At 49.5% G+C, this 12,429-nt stretch overlaps 1 protein-coding gene across 2 annotated transcripts in view; it reads left to right on the top strand.

The window, feature by feature from the left end:
* The first annotated feature begins 973 nt into the window (after positions 1–973).
* The window catches only part of LOC111155102 (nicotinamide nucleotide adenylyltransferase 3), a 116,425-nt gene continuing 104,969 nt past the window's right edge, over positions 974–12,429 (top strand). For both annotated transcript variants that reach the window (XM_022515162.1, XM_022515160.1), the window contains exon 1: positions 974–1,023. The gene's annotated coding sequence lies outside the window, so the exon portion shown is untranslated. The remainder of the gene's footprint in view (positions 1,024–12,429) is intronic.

Raw genomic sequence — 12,429 nt, 5'->3', positions numbered from 1 at the left:
CTTTCTGTTCCCTCATCATCAAGGGATAGAGACCTGAATTCCCTAGGTCTCAGGATTTTGCTCATCCCAAATAAATGTTCATTTGGCAAGCTTTAATTCCGTAGGCCTTTCTAACAAAGCCTTCCTTTCTCCCTGCCCCCACAATTGTATTAGCTGCAGGTCCCAGAAAACCTTCCTCTACTGAAGCCTCAAGGTCTCAGAGCTCACCAGGGCAGGACTTAAGAATAGAGGTGTAAATTTGTCAAGAGAAGGGAAGCAGGGGCACAGAAAGAGAGTAAATCCTCATCTAACATGGCAGAAAGTCAATAGATAAATCAAGAAATCGCTATGTAAGCTTATTTTTTTAGCGACAAGGGGGTGACCACCAGAAGAACTAAACGGAGGAACTGATACAAACGGCTGTGTGTGGGGAGCAAGGGAGAAGGTCTTGTTGCTCTCATTATAATAACATTTAGATAACTTTATTTTGTAAACAGTGTTCATGCATTACTTTGATATATCTTTTAATTCTATCTTTTAAAGGTAGAGAAATAAAAATAAGAAATAAAACGGAATACAAGACAGGAAAATTACAAGCCAGGAGGCACACAACACAAAAAAACCAATGGGTGAGAGCAGGGGTGGGGTTGGGGGGTGGGAAGGCGGGCGGGGCTTCGAAAAGGCGGGGCTCAGAGCGAGGTCGCCCTTAGGGACCGTCCCCACTTAGGGGGCGGGGCGCAGAGAGGAGTTTTCCTCTGGCTCCGCCCAAGCGGGGCTCCCGGGAAGCGCCGGGTCAAGTTCACCGTAGGGCCCGCCCTGCTCAGCGAGTGGGGGCGGGGCGGCCTTGCCCCAGGGCGGCCTTGTCCCGGGACAGCCCAGCCGCAGAGGGCCTTCCTCGGCCGGAGCAGGCGCCGTCCGGGGCGGTCCTCCGGAGCAGGGCTACGCGCAGGCCTGGAGCCCGGGTTCGGTGCGGCGGATTCCCCAGTCCCTGGCAGTCCCCCGAGGCTCACAAAAAGAGAGCCTCTGCGGAACCCAGACGCGCAGGTAAGCGCCTCCAGCCCGCGCTCGGCCTCGCGGGCGCCGGCCCAAACCTGGGGGCGACAGGTGGCGGCGGGGTGCGGAGCCCGGCAGCTGGCCTGGGTAGGATGGACGCCGGAACGCCTCCCCTGCAGGCTCTCGCGCCTCCTGCTCTCCCCGTAGCGGGGTCAGCCTAAGCCCCAGAACGCCTTCGGCTCCGATCCGAGGCCGGCAGACAGGAATTCGGATCCCACCTTTCCCCACTCTGGCAGTTTGTAGATACAAAGACGTGTCCCCAGATACGCATCGCGTGCCACCAAGTGCCTACCACTCGGCCAAGTGCTGGGTATACGGAGGTGGGCGAGCGCACGTGGTGCTCGCCACGCGGACCTCACAGTCTAGGGGGAAAGACCCACAGCAGGGAGATCATCTACAGACATAGTGTAAACGGTGGAACTGCGGTAAGAGCGTGCAGGCGCCGGGCGAGCGTTTAACCGGCGGCCCCCGTCTCTGAAGGATGCGGAAGCGCCAACTTCAGCCTGAGCCCCACCGTTCCAGAGTGGAGGACAACAGAGCAAACACATTTTGTTAGGAGAGAAGGTGGCTTGTTTGAGGAAAGGAAGGACTGTGGTGCCTGGCTGCAGAGAGCTGGGGGGAAGCCAGTTCCCGAACTTTCCGCTCCCTAAAAGAGGAACGCGCCTTCCCATTGAAGATTGAGGTGTTGAATTTACATGACTTAGCGGTGTTCCAGGGTCAGTCAATGAAGTACAGGTGAAAACAGGTTTCTGGTTGGAGCAGGACATTGATCTGGGCTCTAAAGAGAGTGCCTGCCTCTGCGCAAACTCACTTCCCACCTCCTGGAATCCTCTTACCTTGTCTGAGTAGGATGTCTCCAACCGCCCGTTCTCTAAAATGGGGTACTGGAAACACTTAACTATAGCACTTCTGACTGACCCTGAGAGATCAGAGAGAAATCTGACTCAGGAGTTTCAGCCTGTGGGCATCTGACTCTTTGGTGTTACTGGGAGTGCCCTCCTACTCCGCCTCACCCTCCTCAGGTGCTCATTTCCCACAAAGCCTCACCTGTTACAGCCAGTTTCCTAAGGCTCCAAAACGTAAGGCTCCCTCATCAGTTACCTGCTCACTTTCATTGGTGACATCATCCCCCACAGCTGGGGAAAACGCTCCCCAGAGGCAGTAACTTTCTGGTCCCTAGCTGAGGACCTCCAGATCTTGAAATCCCAGGGATTTAGGAGGGGGTCTGGCACTTCAGGGATCACCTGCCAGCCTCTTTGTGTATTTTATTGGCTTGAAATTTCCCAATTCCTTCTTTGGCTTTGTTTACACGGTTGCTGTAAGCTTTAGGATTTGCTGCATGAAAACTGGCTGGGAGGCCCAGAGAGTGGGCGAACACAGTTGAGAGAGGAGGCTGGCACTGTTTGTGGGTAGTGGTAATAAAAACAGGACAGATGTTAACAGAAGGGTGTGGAGAAAGAGGGAGAGAGGGCTGTCTTTGTGCAGCCACTCTGTTCTCCCTTGCAGACCGTGGCGGTGCCTGCCACGGAGAAGGGAAGGGGGTGGGCGGGAGAGACTATAGGCCAGGCTGTTGCAGACCTGGGTTCAGATTTTTATTCCTTACTTCCCAGCTCTGTGATGGACCCTGGGCAGGCCACTTATCCTCTGTGCACGCTTCCCAGTGCCTGGCATATAGTTGGCCCTGAAGAAGTACTCTCTCCCTCTTCTCCTAAAGAACTAAAATAGGAGTAATTAATAATAGTGCCTAGGTCAGAGGATTATTACAGGATTTAATGAATTAGTGCACCTAAAATACATCAATGCCTAACATGTAGGAAGTTGCTACTGCTGATGCTGTTGTTCTTATTCCTTATTTTGGGTAAAAGTTGGTGAAACCAGGCAGGGGGAGGTGGGTATGAGGGGGTGGCTTTGAGGGTCTGTGCTGGGTGATTAGCTGAGGAGCTGGGTTATCTGTGGCGCTGGTTTTACTGGAAAGCTTCGGCAGGCACCAGAGAGAAGAATGTTCTGCATGATAAAAGGCCTCCGAGAGCCGCAGGAGTTGGAGGTCTTGAAGACTGGCCTGGGAAGCAAAAGCAAAGGGGTAAGGGAGGGGGTGAGGACCAGGGTGAAAAAGATCTAAAGTTGTCTTGTTCACGTTCTGTCTAACCCACAGCTCTGTGTGGGTCTCCTGTGAGGGGCTGCCCTGCCCGGTGCTGCCTCCAACCTTCAGAGGGGTGTGGTGATTTCCTGAGGCTGGCGTGGGAGCTGGGGAATGCAGTCTGGTTAATCCTGCATCCAGCAGAGTATGGGGCCCAGAATGAATGGTGAATGGATGAATGGATGCATACAAACCCACAAGCAGACTTCTCTGGGTTAAAGTGTGCTGATTAAAATAAAGGAGTATGAATATAGGCAGAAAAGCAAGTGTTTTCAAATACTTGCTCCTGGCCACGTATTTTCATGTATGTTGCAGCGTTGTGGTGAACCCTGCAGGTTTGGAGTCTGACAAAATTACTTGTGTGACCTCACATGCATCATAGAAACTCTCAAAGGCCCAGTTTTTGCATTTGGAAACTGGAAATCATTGGTAGCTGGAGTGCAGGGATACAGGGGTACCTGGCTCTGGGGGGCATCCCAAACAGACCCTCGCTGCTGGCAAAATCCAAAAGCAGAGGGACCAGTGGTGGTGAAACAGGAAAGGAATTTATTTCAGTGAGGTTAGGACCAGGGAGCCAGCAGACTGACATCTTAAAGGTTGTGGATGAAGTGCCAAAACGACTTCCAGGTTTATGTAAGGAAAAGGTGGGACAAAGGTCAGTGAGTATAGGAAGGTGGGCTGTGAAGGTCAGGTCGATCGGTGCCTTAGGGTCAGCCCTGGGGGCCTTGCTGGCTCAGGGCAGCTGTTCTGGTTTGAGGGGGTAGTTTCCAGTTCCCACCGGGGATGCTTTCCTGCAGGGTCTCTTGCCTAGTTAAGAGATGTGCTGGAGAGAAGAACTTAATTAGGAAGCTTGAGGTGGAAAGGGAAGGGATGAAGCCCTCTCTCAGTAGTGTGAACTCCCAGTGCTGTGAGGAGTATTACGGTGGGAATGCTCCTGTAGGAGGTGCTGTTCTGGTGCTCAGACTCCCGGTGAAGTGAGTGCTCAGCAGTATAATAGTTGCTGTTATTATTCCCGTATTTATCAGCCCTCCAAATGATCTCCGCTGTGATGTGGAAACAGAAGGCCGAAGACACAGAGGGGTGGCGTTGCTTCTGAACTCAGCCTCTTCTGGAAGCAAAGACTCTCTGGAGACTGGAACCAGACAACTCTTTTGAAATTAAGTCAACTTTATGTGCATTTCATTCATTACTTAAAGCACTTGACTATGTGAAATCTTAAAAGGAAAAAAACACTGCAAAATGATAATTTATGTGCCTTTCAAGTTCAGGTATTTTATCATCGAGATAAATCTTCCGTGCCTCTATGTAAAACCACTTTGGGCTGTCGAAGCTCTTAAATAAAGTGGCTGGTCCTGACCAGTGTCTGTCTTTGCTCGTTTATCACGGTTCCCTGGTGAAGACAGACGGATCCCATCTTGCAGGGCAGGCCACGGGATGGCGGCTGCTACCCCACTGGTTCCGCCACGCACTTGGGCATAGTGGTGTTTAACCAGCCACGGGGCGCTGACAGCCCCCTCATCGTTGTCTCCCACACCTACACACAGACCCACAGCCCCAATCTGGGAAGTAGGAATAGAAGGGCATTCGTTCTATTGCTAGTATGAGTCTGGGCAAATCTAAGGTTCTCCGTGATGGGTTTTTGGGTGAAAGTGGCATCTTCTGGAAGTGAGGGCTGTCTCTTCTGTCTCCCTGGGAGTGCCATCTCTGGGGCTGGCCTCCTTTCCCTCGTAGGTCTGATCTGCATCTCCATGCCTCTCTGCCATCACTGCCCCTGACCAGAACTGCCCCTAAAGCCGGAGTTCCTGGAGCAGCTGCAGAGACACAGCCCTATTGCAGGGAAGCTTTTCTGAATTGGTTTTGCCTTCCCACAGTCACAGTGGGCAGTGCTGCCAGGCACGCCCTTCTCCAGCTGACCCCGACTTGCCCTTTACTGGGCTGTGAGCACTTCCACAGCTTTTGGACTGAGCGTTCCTGGTCCCCAGCACTGGGCCTGGCTCCTTGTCCTCCCTCCCTCCCTGCCTATCTCCCTTTTCTTTCTTTCTCTTATAAATTCTTCAGGCAGGGTCATGGGGATTAGAAGGCTGAGTCAAAGCGACACCGTCTCAGCCCTCAGGGGGCCCACAGGCATCATGAGACAGGTTGTTAAGAAAGGCGGAGTTAAGCACATCAGCACACATGCTGTCATGGTATGAACTGGGTTAACTGTCAGGAAGGAGAGCCTGGCATGCCATGAGAATGTGAAAAGGTGGGATAGTTGCAGACATCTATTCAGTATCCGTGTAAAGTGTGTCCATAAATGTTGGTTGAGGCTTATACTCATTTATTTATATACCTTTGAAGACCGGTGGATGGCATTTTTCTATAAATTCTGGTAAACTGCGTTTTATGCTGCCAAGGTCATCTTGTAAGAATGTGTACTTTAAAATGTCGTTGTGCTTTAGCCTCAGAATGGGAGAGGAATGCTAATGTTCAGTTTACTTAACCCTTTGAAGTTTGCAGAGCCCCTCTTTGGAAGTTGTCTCATTGGATGCTCCATCCTCAGCCTCACACATGCGCCGGGTAGTGGCAGCAAACAGATGTCTGGTCACTGAGGGTAAGTCTAGGGGGTGGGCTCTGGTGCTTGCTTCCTTCTGAGTGACTGGCTCCGTCTGAAAGCCCGTTTTCTCTTTCTCTGATAGCCCTGTGCACACGGGCTGAGTGAGGTTCCAGCATAGATTTTCTCACATTGGAGCTAGGGACCTGCCATCTGGGAGGAAAGAAGTGCAAGCTGACTGCTCTCGTCCAGGAGGGCGGGGCTACCTGGCTGCTGGCACCTATGGCAGGGCGAGCCCACAGGGCCCGGACTCCTGCAGAGCCCACTGTCCCAGCACAGTCCTCCAGAGGGGGACCCCATGCCTGCCCTCAAGCGCATGCAGTTCCAATGAGAGCCAGAAGAAAATAACACAGAAAGATGGGTTTTAAATAAGACGTGATCCAAACAGCTCCAGGAACCATTCTGTCTTCAGGACTGAATATTGCCGGAGAGTTATTTTATTTGGCCAGAGCAGACAACAAAATATGTCTTCGTCGTCCCTACCCGCCCCTCCCCCAGTCTCAAATGTGGACCCTATTACAAGAGATGAGCTACCATCTTCCCCGAAGCAAAGGAAGGAGAGTAGCATTGCTGGGCAGAAAGTGAGAAGGCCAATTTCGGTGGGTTGGGTGTGACTGCTGGGTTCTCAGGGCACAGCTCTCATGTGATTGTCACCATGTGGCCCTGAGCCATGGAGGAAAGAAGGGGCTCTGGAAATCTCCCTCTCATAAGGCTGACGCACGATGATGGTACTCATTCCCCTTGGAAGTACACATTAAGTGGTAGGTACTTAGGAAAAAAGGTTCTGGGGAGTAAATGTGTCCATCAGTAAACCGACCTCCTAAGATGGTTTTAAATTAGAACCAGTCTTCCTGCCCCCCCCCCATCTTTCCCTCCTCCCTGGCTTCCTCCTATGTGAGGGAACTGTCAAGGCAGTTCCAACTCCTCCCAGTGACTTACAGCAGCAGAGTGAACATTGTTGAAGGCATGCACAAAGGGTTTAGTGCCTTGATTCTGGTCCTTCCCCCGGTCAGTGTTTGACAGAGGAGGGAATGTGGAGCAAGGCTGACCAGTGCAGTTCAACCTAATTCCATCCTTGCGGCAGCCATCAGCAACTGCTGTCAGCCAGTGTGCTCGCTGGAAAGCCTTTTGCAATTGAGGAGTGGAAAGAATGATGAAAACAAGTTAGGGGACTAACGCAGGTTTGGGCCCAGTAAGTGGCCTGTGGAAGAGCATGAAAGGCAGTGTCAGGAAGGGAGTCACAGCAGGCCGGGTAAGGAGCAGGCTTTCAAAAGCTAGAAGTCTCTCTCTGAGCAGGTGGTCATTAGGGCAGAATGCCTGTTACATGAATTAGTGTGGAGGAGTCTAACTTGAAATTATTAGCCACTTTCATTTTGAAAGATCAGAAATAGGTGTTTATTGCACAGACCCTGTGGTTAGTATCAAAGACTGCCTTGCTTTTTATTTCTCCCATCTGGTCCTCTTCTATGTAATTTTTATAATGCTGTTGATCAGTCTTGTCTTTGTGTGTGTGTGTGTGTGTCTGTGTGTGTATGAAGACGGAGGCCAGTGTTGTACCCACTTTATATTTTATGAGTCATCAGAGGACTGCGGACGATACAAGTGGGAAGGCTGCCGTTTTCGGGGGTCCCTGGAATGCTACCAATCCTTTGGCTTCTGGGATTCTGTCTTAAAAAAAGAATTTGAAAAGTGAAAAAAGCCACTGTATAAAGATCCATCATTATTTATAATGGTGAAAACTTACAAGTGACCTGAATATGTAACATAGAGTATAGTCAAGCTCCAGAAAATTACGTTGATGGAGTATTATGCAGTACTTAAAACTATGGAGGTTAGTAGCTTGGGAAGTCATTACATGCTCAGCAAACAGAATGCTATTCTATTAAGTACAGATTCAGGAAAATAGTCTGCAAGGGACGACTCAAAGGGAACAAGAATTTCTCTAGAACGGGGGAACTAGGGATAACTTTTTTTCACATTTCTAACTTTCTATATTGTATTTTGACTCTCCGTTAAAAAAAAAAAAATCCTAAAACAAGCCAAGTTAAATAATGACCTTTACGTTGTTGGCAGGTTTAAGGGCACTACATTTATGGCCTTCTCCTGATTAAATTTGTCAATCAATAATTTCTAACGCTGGGGTTGGCTCCCTGCCTCCGTGTCTCTGGGCAAAGGACATTCTCTGCGTCCACAAGCTGAGTGGCCAGCAGACGTGCTCACTCTGGCTCAGAGAATCAGACACCAGGGGGTGGCGTGGGTGGGTGGGTGGGGTCATTCAGGTGGAAAAGTCTACAGCTCTTCCCTGCCTTGCAGCTTCTGCCCTTCTGCCCTTCCTCGAGCCTCCCTCATCCTTCTGCCTCCGTGAGAGGGTAGGGACAGGGGATTTGGGTTTATAGTCTTTGAGACCCTTGTTGGTAAAGCTTCAGCAACCTCTGCCTTCAACACACACACACACACACACACACACACACACACACACACACACACACTTCTTAAGTCAGTAGTTGTCTGGGGCAGCCCTGCTGTCCTGCTCAGGTCTCGGTCCTCCAGTACCTCTGGGACTGGGTTTTGTATTCTTAATACCACCTGTCCCTGGGTTGGCCCTAAACCCATGTGTCCTCTCTACCTGGCACTGGCAAGGGCCTAGTGCATGACCAGTGGTGTGTCCTAAGGCGACAGTTCTCATACACTGGGACATCATAACAGGGGTTTTTATTTGAGACAAGAGTTTGAATCTGGTGATTTACCTGGGAGGAGATCCCATGAAGCACTAGCAGAAAATAGGGAAACAAGCCAGACAAGCACATCGTTTGAGCCGGGCAGCAGTGTGGACCGCTAGAGCTTAAACTCTGGCAACCAGTGTAGAGCACCCATCCCAGAGTTAGCCTCTCCTGGGGAGTAGGGGCTGAATATACAGCCACCATTGCTGTCCATCACTGGTTGAGCATTGCTTTTTACGTGGAGTTAATTCTCTGGGCTTTCTGGTAGCTTCCATTTCCCCGGTGAAGCATCAGTGCTAAGGGAGGCCGACAAGCATGTGGAAGTCAAGCTGGCTTGCCTTGAAATTGTGAGGCCTGGGGGTGCTTGGGTGGCATCTGCCTTCAGCTCAGGTCATGACCCCAAGACCCTGTGCTCGAGCTCCGCACTCAGCCAGGGAGTCTCCCTGTCCTTCTGTCCCTCCCTGCTGCTCATGGGCGCGTGCTCTCTCTCTCAAATAAATGAGTAAAATCTTAAAAGAGCAAATTAACAACAACAAACAACAACAACAGTGAGGCCTGAATGCTCCGGGCACAGCACTGACAGCGTCCGCTGTGACATTCTTCCCCAAGCACCATGAACATTATCAATGTGCTAAACTGAAAATAACCAAATTCACAATTATGTGCTGAATCAGAGACCCTTTTATATTAAATTGAAGACTGCGCTAAATAGTAACCAACCCCAGAAGTTTCTGAAAAACTGACATCTTTAAGAAAAATACTGCCACATTTTCCCTGAACTGGGATAGAGTATTAATATGTGACCTAAGCAGCAGGACTGTGTTCACAGCTGTGTTCACAGCTGTGCAGTCTGAGACCCACCACTCTGGAAGAGGGCCTGAGTGTGTAGTAAGATTGATCTTTATCGTGGCAGTGTTTCCACCTCTGATGTACCTTGACTTTTTTCTGTTATTTCTCAAGTACATTAAGATGATGTTAAAAGAAAAACTCATTGGGAGATAACATTTAAACTCATTTGTCAACCCACGATTATATCTTCCAGTGCCATGTTTTAATATTAATACTGCATTCACCGTACTGACACTAATACCAAAGGATGGGAGAGCATTTCTATAGTTATGGCTTTAGGCTCTCTGATAAATGTTTTCTAGTCATCGCCTTTATGTAGAAACACTCCATCTCCAATTAAAGATTTACTAAGCTCTTCATCAAAATACCTATTCACAGTTGAGGCGCACCAAATGGGTGTGTTGACATTTCAACTTAATTCACTCTATAGTTCTGTGGGTCTCAGTCCATTTTTTAATGCTTGTTTTTTGTTTTCTATGCATGGAGGAGGAATAGGGGCAGAAATCTGGGGGAGGGTAATGCAGATTCTAGAAACATTTTCTGTGTACTTATTATTACCAAGTCTATCGGCATGTTTGTCACCACAAATGAAGGCCTTACTCCAGGAGATGATGTAAAATTGCTCTTGTAATGAGCCCAGTAGAGTTGAGTGGCTAAACCCTTTGTGTTGAGTTATGGGCTTTTTAGAATTTGTGTAGAAAAGATTCAAGATCCCAGTGTTTTAGAGAAATGTGGCCATTTTCCTTCCAGCCGCGGTTCAGCATGCATTATTCTGCAAAGAATGAGATGGTGAGTAGCTGTGAATGCCCCATCCCCCCGTCCTGTGTGGCAGACATCACTCTGGTCTGACCTCCTGCTTCTCCCTCTGCGAGGAGCCCCTGCAGCCATGGCCCTTGTCAGGACTGGCTCACTGGGCAGAGCCAGCGTGCTCTCCTTGCCTTACACATCTTTTTACTCATCCTTGCCATTACTGTGAACCATTAGCAAAGGAATCTTTCCTAGCCTCTCTACCAAAAAAAAAAAAAAAAAGATGAATGCAAGAGGAGGCAGTTGGTTGGCTCACCTCGTGCCTTTTTATTCATGTCTCTGCATGCAGACATTATTCCATCTGTCAGTGTTTGTCTCCTAACCTTTTTTCCTTCCACCACGCGCATATGATGTTTTTCCTTTCTTCCCTTTTTCCTTTCGTGTTTCTCAGAAGATAAAGCAGGGAGCCCCAGATTATTTGCTGTTTGGTCTCCTGTGCATTGGAATGTTAACTTCTTCCTCTCCCACTTTAGGAGGGCTACTTTGCTGTAGGTTACCAGTGACCTCCATATTGCCAAGTCTCCTGGGCCTTCCTTGCATGTTTCTTCTGTACAACCTGGGATGGCTCTGACCATGCTCTGCTCTTGAACCCTTCTTTCTTGGATTTTCCTCCTTCCTGCCTGATTGCTGCTTCTTTGATTTCTCTCCCTGCTGCCTTTCCTCTGCTGGCATTTGATGGGGTGGGGGGGAAGCCCCAGGAGTTCTTCCCTTGGCCTCTTCTTGCCTGTACACTCCTCTTGGATGATTTCATCCATGACCCTGGTTTTTAACTCTCACTTTTACATAGATGCCCCCTGCATCCCCATCTCCATACACCCCCTCTCTGCCAGACCTTTGTATCTGGTAGCCTGCTGAATGGGGCCTCTTGTGGTTCCCATAGGCACGCAGGGTCAACATCTTTTACTTGTTCTAGAGGATTCCTGTTCTCATGTGGCCAACCAACTATGTGCCCCTCTCAGGTTGTTCCTGCTACCTCCTTGGGGGGTCAGAGGTAAATGGTTGGAAGTTTGTCAGGAAAATACCATCTTGGAAAATGACGTGTAAGACAAGAGCACAAACTAAGAGCTACTCCTCAAATCTTCAGGGCTTAAAAGAAAGCAGTCATTTACTGAGCATCTTTCAGAGTTCCAGGGGTTGACTGGACTCAGCTCAGCAAGTCTCACCCCGGGTCCCTCATTCAGTGGCAGTTAAATGGTAGCCAGGGGCTGGAGCCGTCTTAAGACCTGGTGGCCGGGACACACTGTCACGCAGCCTGGGTTCTAAGAGTAGGTGTCTTCGGGGGCCAACCTCAGAAATCTCCTGTTTACCATCCTGCCCAGCTTCAGGGGATGGGACATAGGCCCACCTCTGGTTGGAAAGTGTGTCACATTGTGTCTATGCTGGAAAACACACTCAGTCATAGTCCTCATGTATGCTTAACTAGTCCTTTGAGAACTACTTGGAAAGTCCCAGCTTTCTGTTTTGTTTTAAAAAAAATTTGGAGGGGGAGATAAACCATGAGAGACTGTGGACTCTGAGAAACAAACTGAGGGTTTTGGAGGGAGGGAGGTGGGGGGTTGGGTGAGCCTGGTGGTGGGTATTAAGGAGGGCACGTATTGCAAGGAGCACTGGGTGTGGTGCATAAACAGTGAATTTTGGAACGCTGAAAAAAAAAATAAAATTAAAAAAAAATTTCTTTTGAGGAGGTGACATATTTACATGATTGGGAAGTTAAGAAAGAATAAGTATAAATGTATACTGTGAAAATGTTCTTTCTCATCATGCCTCTTCATAGACAACCACTGTTAGGTTTCTTTACGTTCTTTCAGAGTTTACAGGTATTTTTATATTTCTGTTCTGTGCTTTGCCTTTTTTTTTTTTTTCTTCTTTTGCTTAACAATGTATCTGGGAGAGATTTCCTTATCAGTACTGGAGGGTCCTCTTATTCTCTCCTTCCCTCCCCCTCCATCTCTCTCCCTCTACCCCCTTCCTCTCTCTCTCTTTCCCCCACTCCTGTCTCTCTCTCTCTCCCCCCCCTTTCCTCCTCCTTTCCCTTTACCCCCTCCTCTCCCTCTTTCCCCCTCCTCTCTCTCCCTCCACCCTCCCCCTCTGTGTCTTCCCCTCCTCCCCCCTTCCCTTCCTCTCTCTCCCCATCTCTCCCCTCTCCTCTCTCTCCCCTCTCTCTCTTTCCCCCCTCTCTCCCCTCTCTCTCTCTCCCCCCTCTCTCCCCTCTCTCTCTCTTCTCTCTCTCCTTCCTCTCTCTCACCCCCCTCCCCTCTCCTCTCTCTCAGCCCCTTCTCTCTCTCTCCCTC

This window comes from Enhydra lutris, unplaced genomic scaffold (assembly GCF_002288905.1).
Source record: "Enhydra lutris kenyoni isolate GAN:26980312 unplaced genomic scaffold, ASM228890v2 scaffoldscaffold39, whole genome shotgun sequence".
NCBI classification, from domain to species: Eukaryota; Metazoa; Chordata; class Mammalia; order Carnivora; family Mustelidae; genus Enhydra; species Enhydra lutris.
Note: the sequence above shows the minus strand (reverse complement) of the source record. Positions and strands in the feature narration are given on the sequence as shown.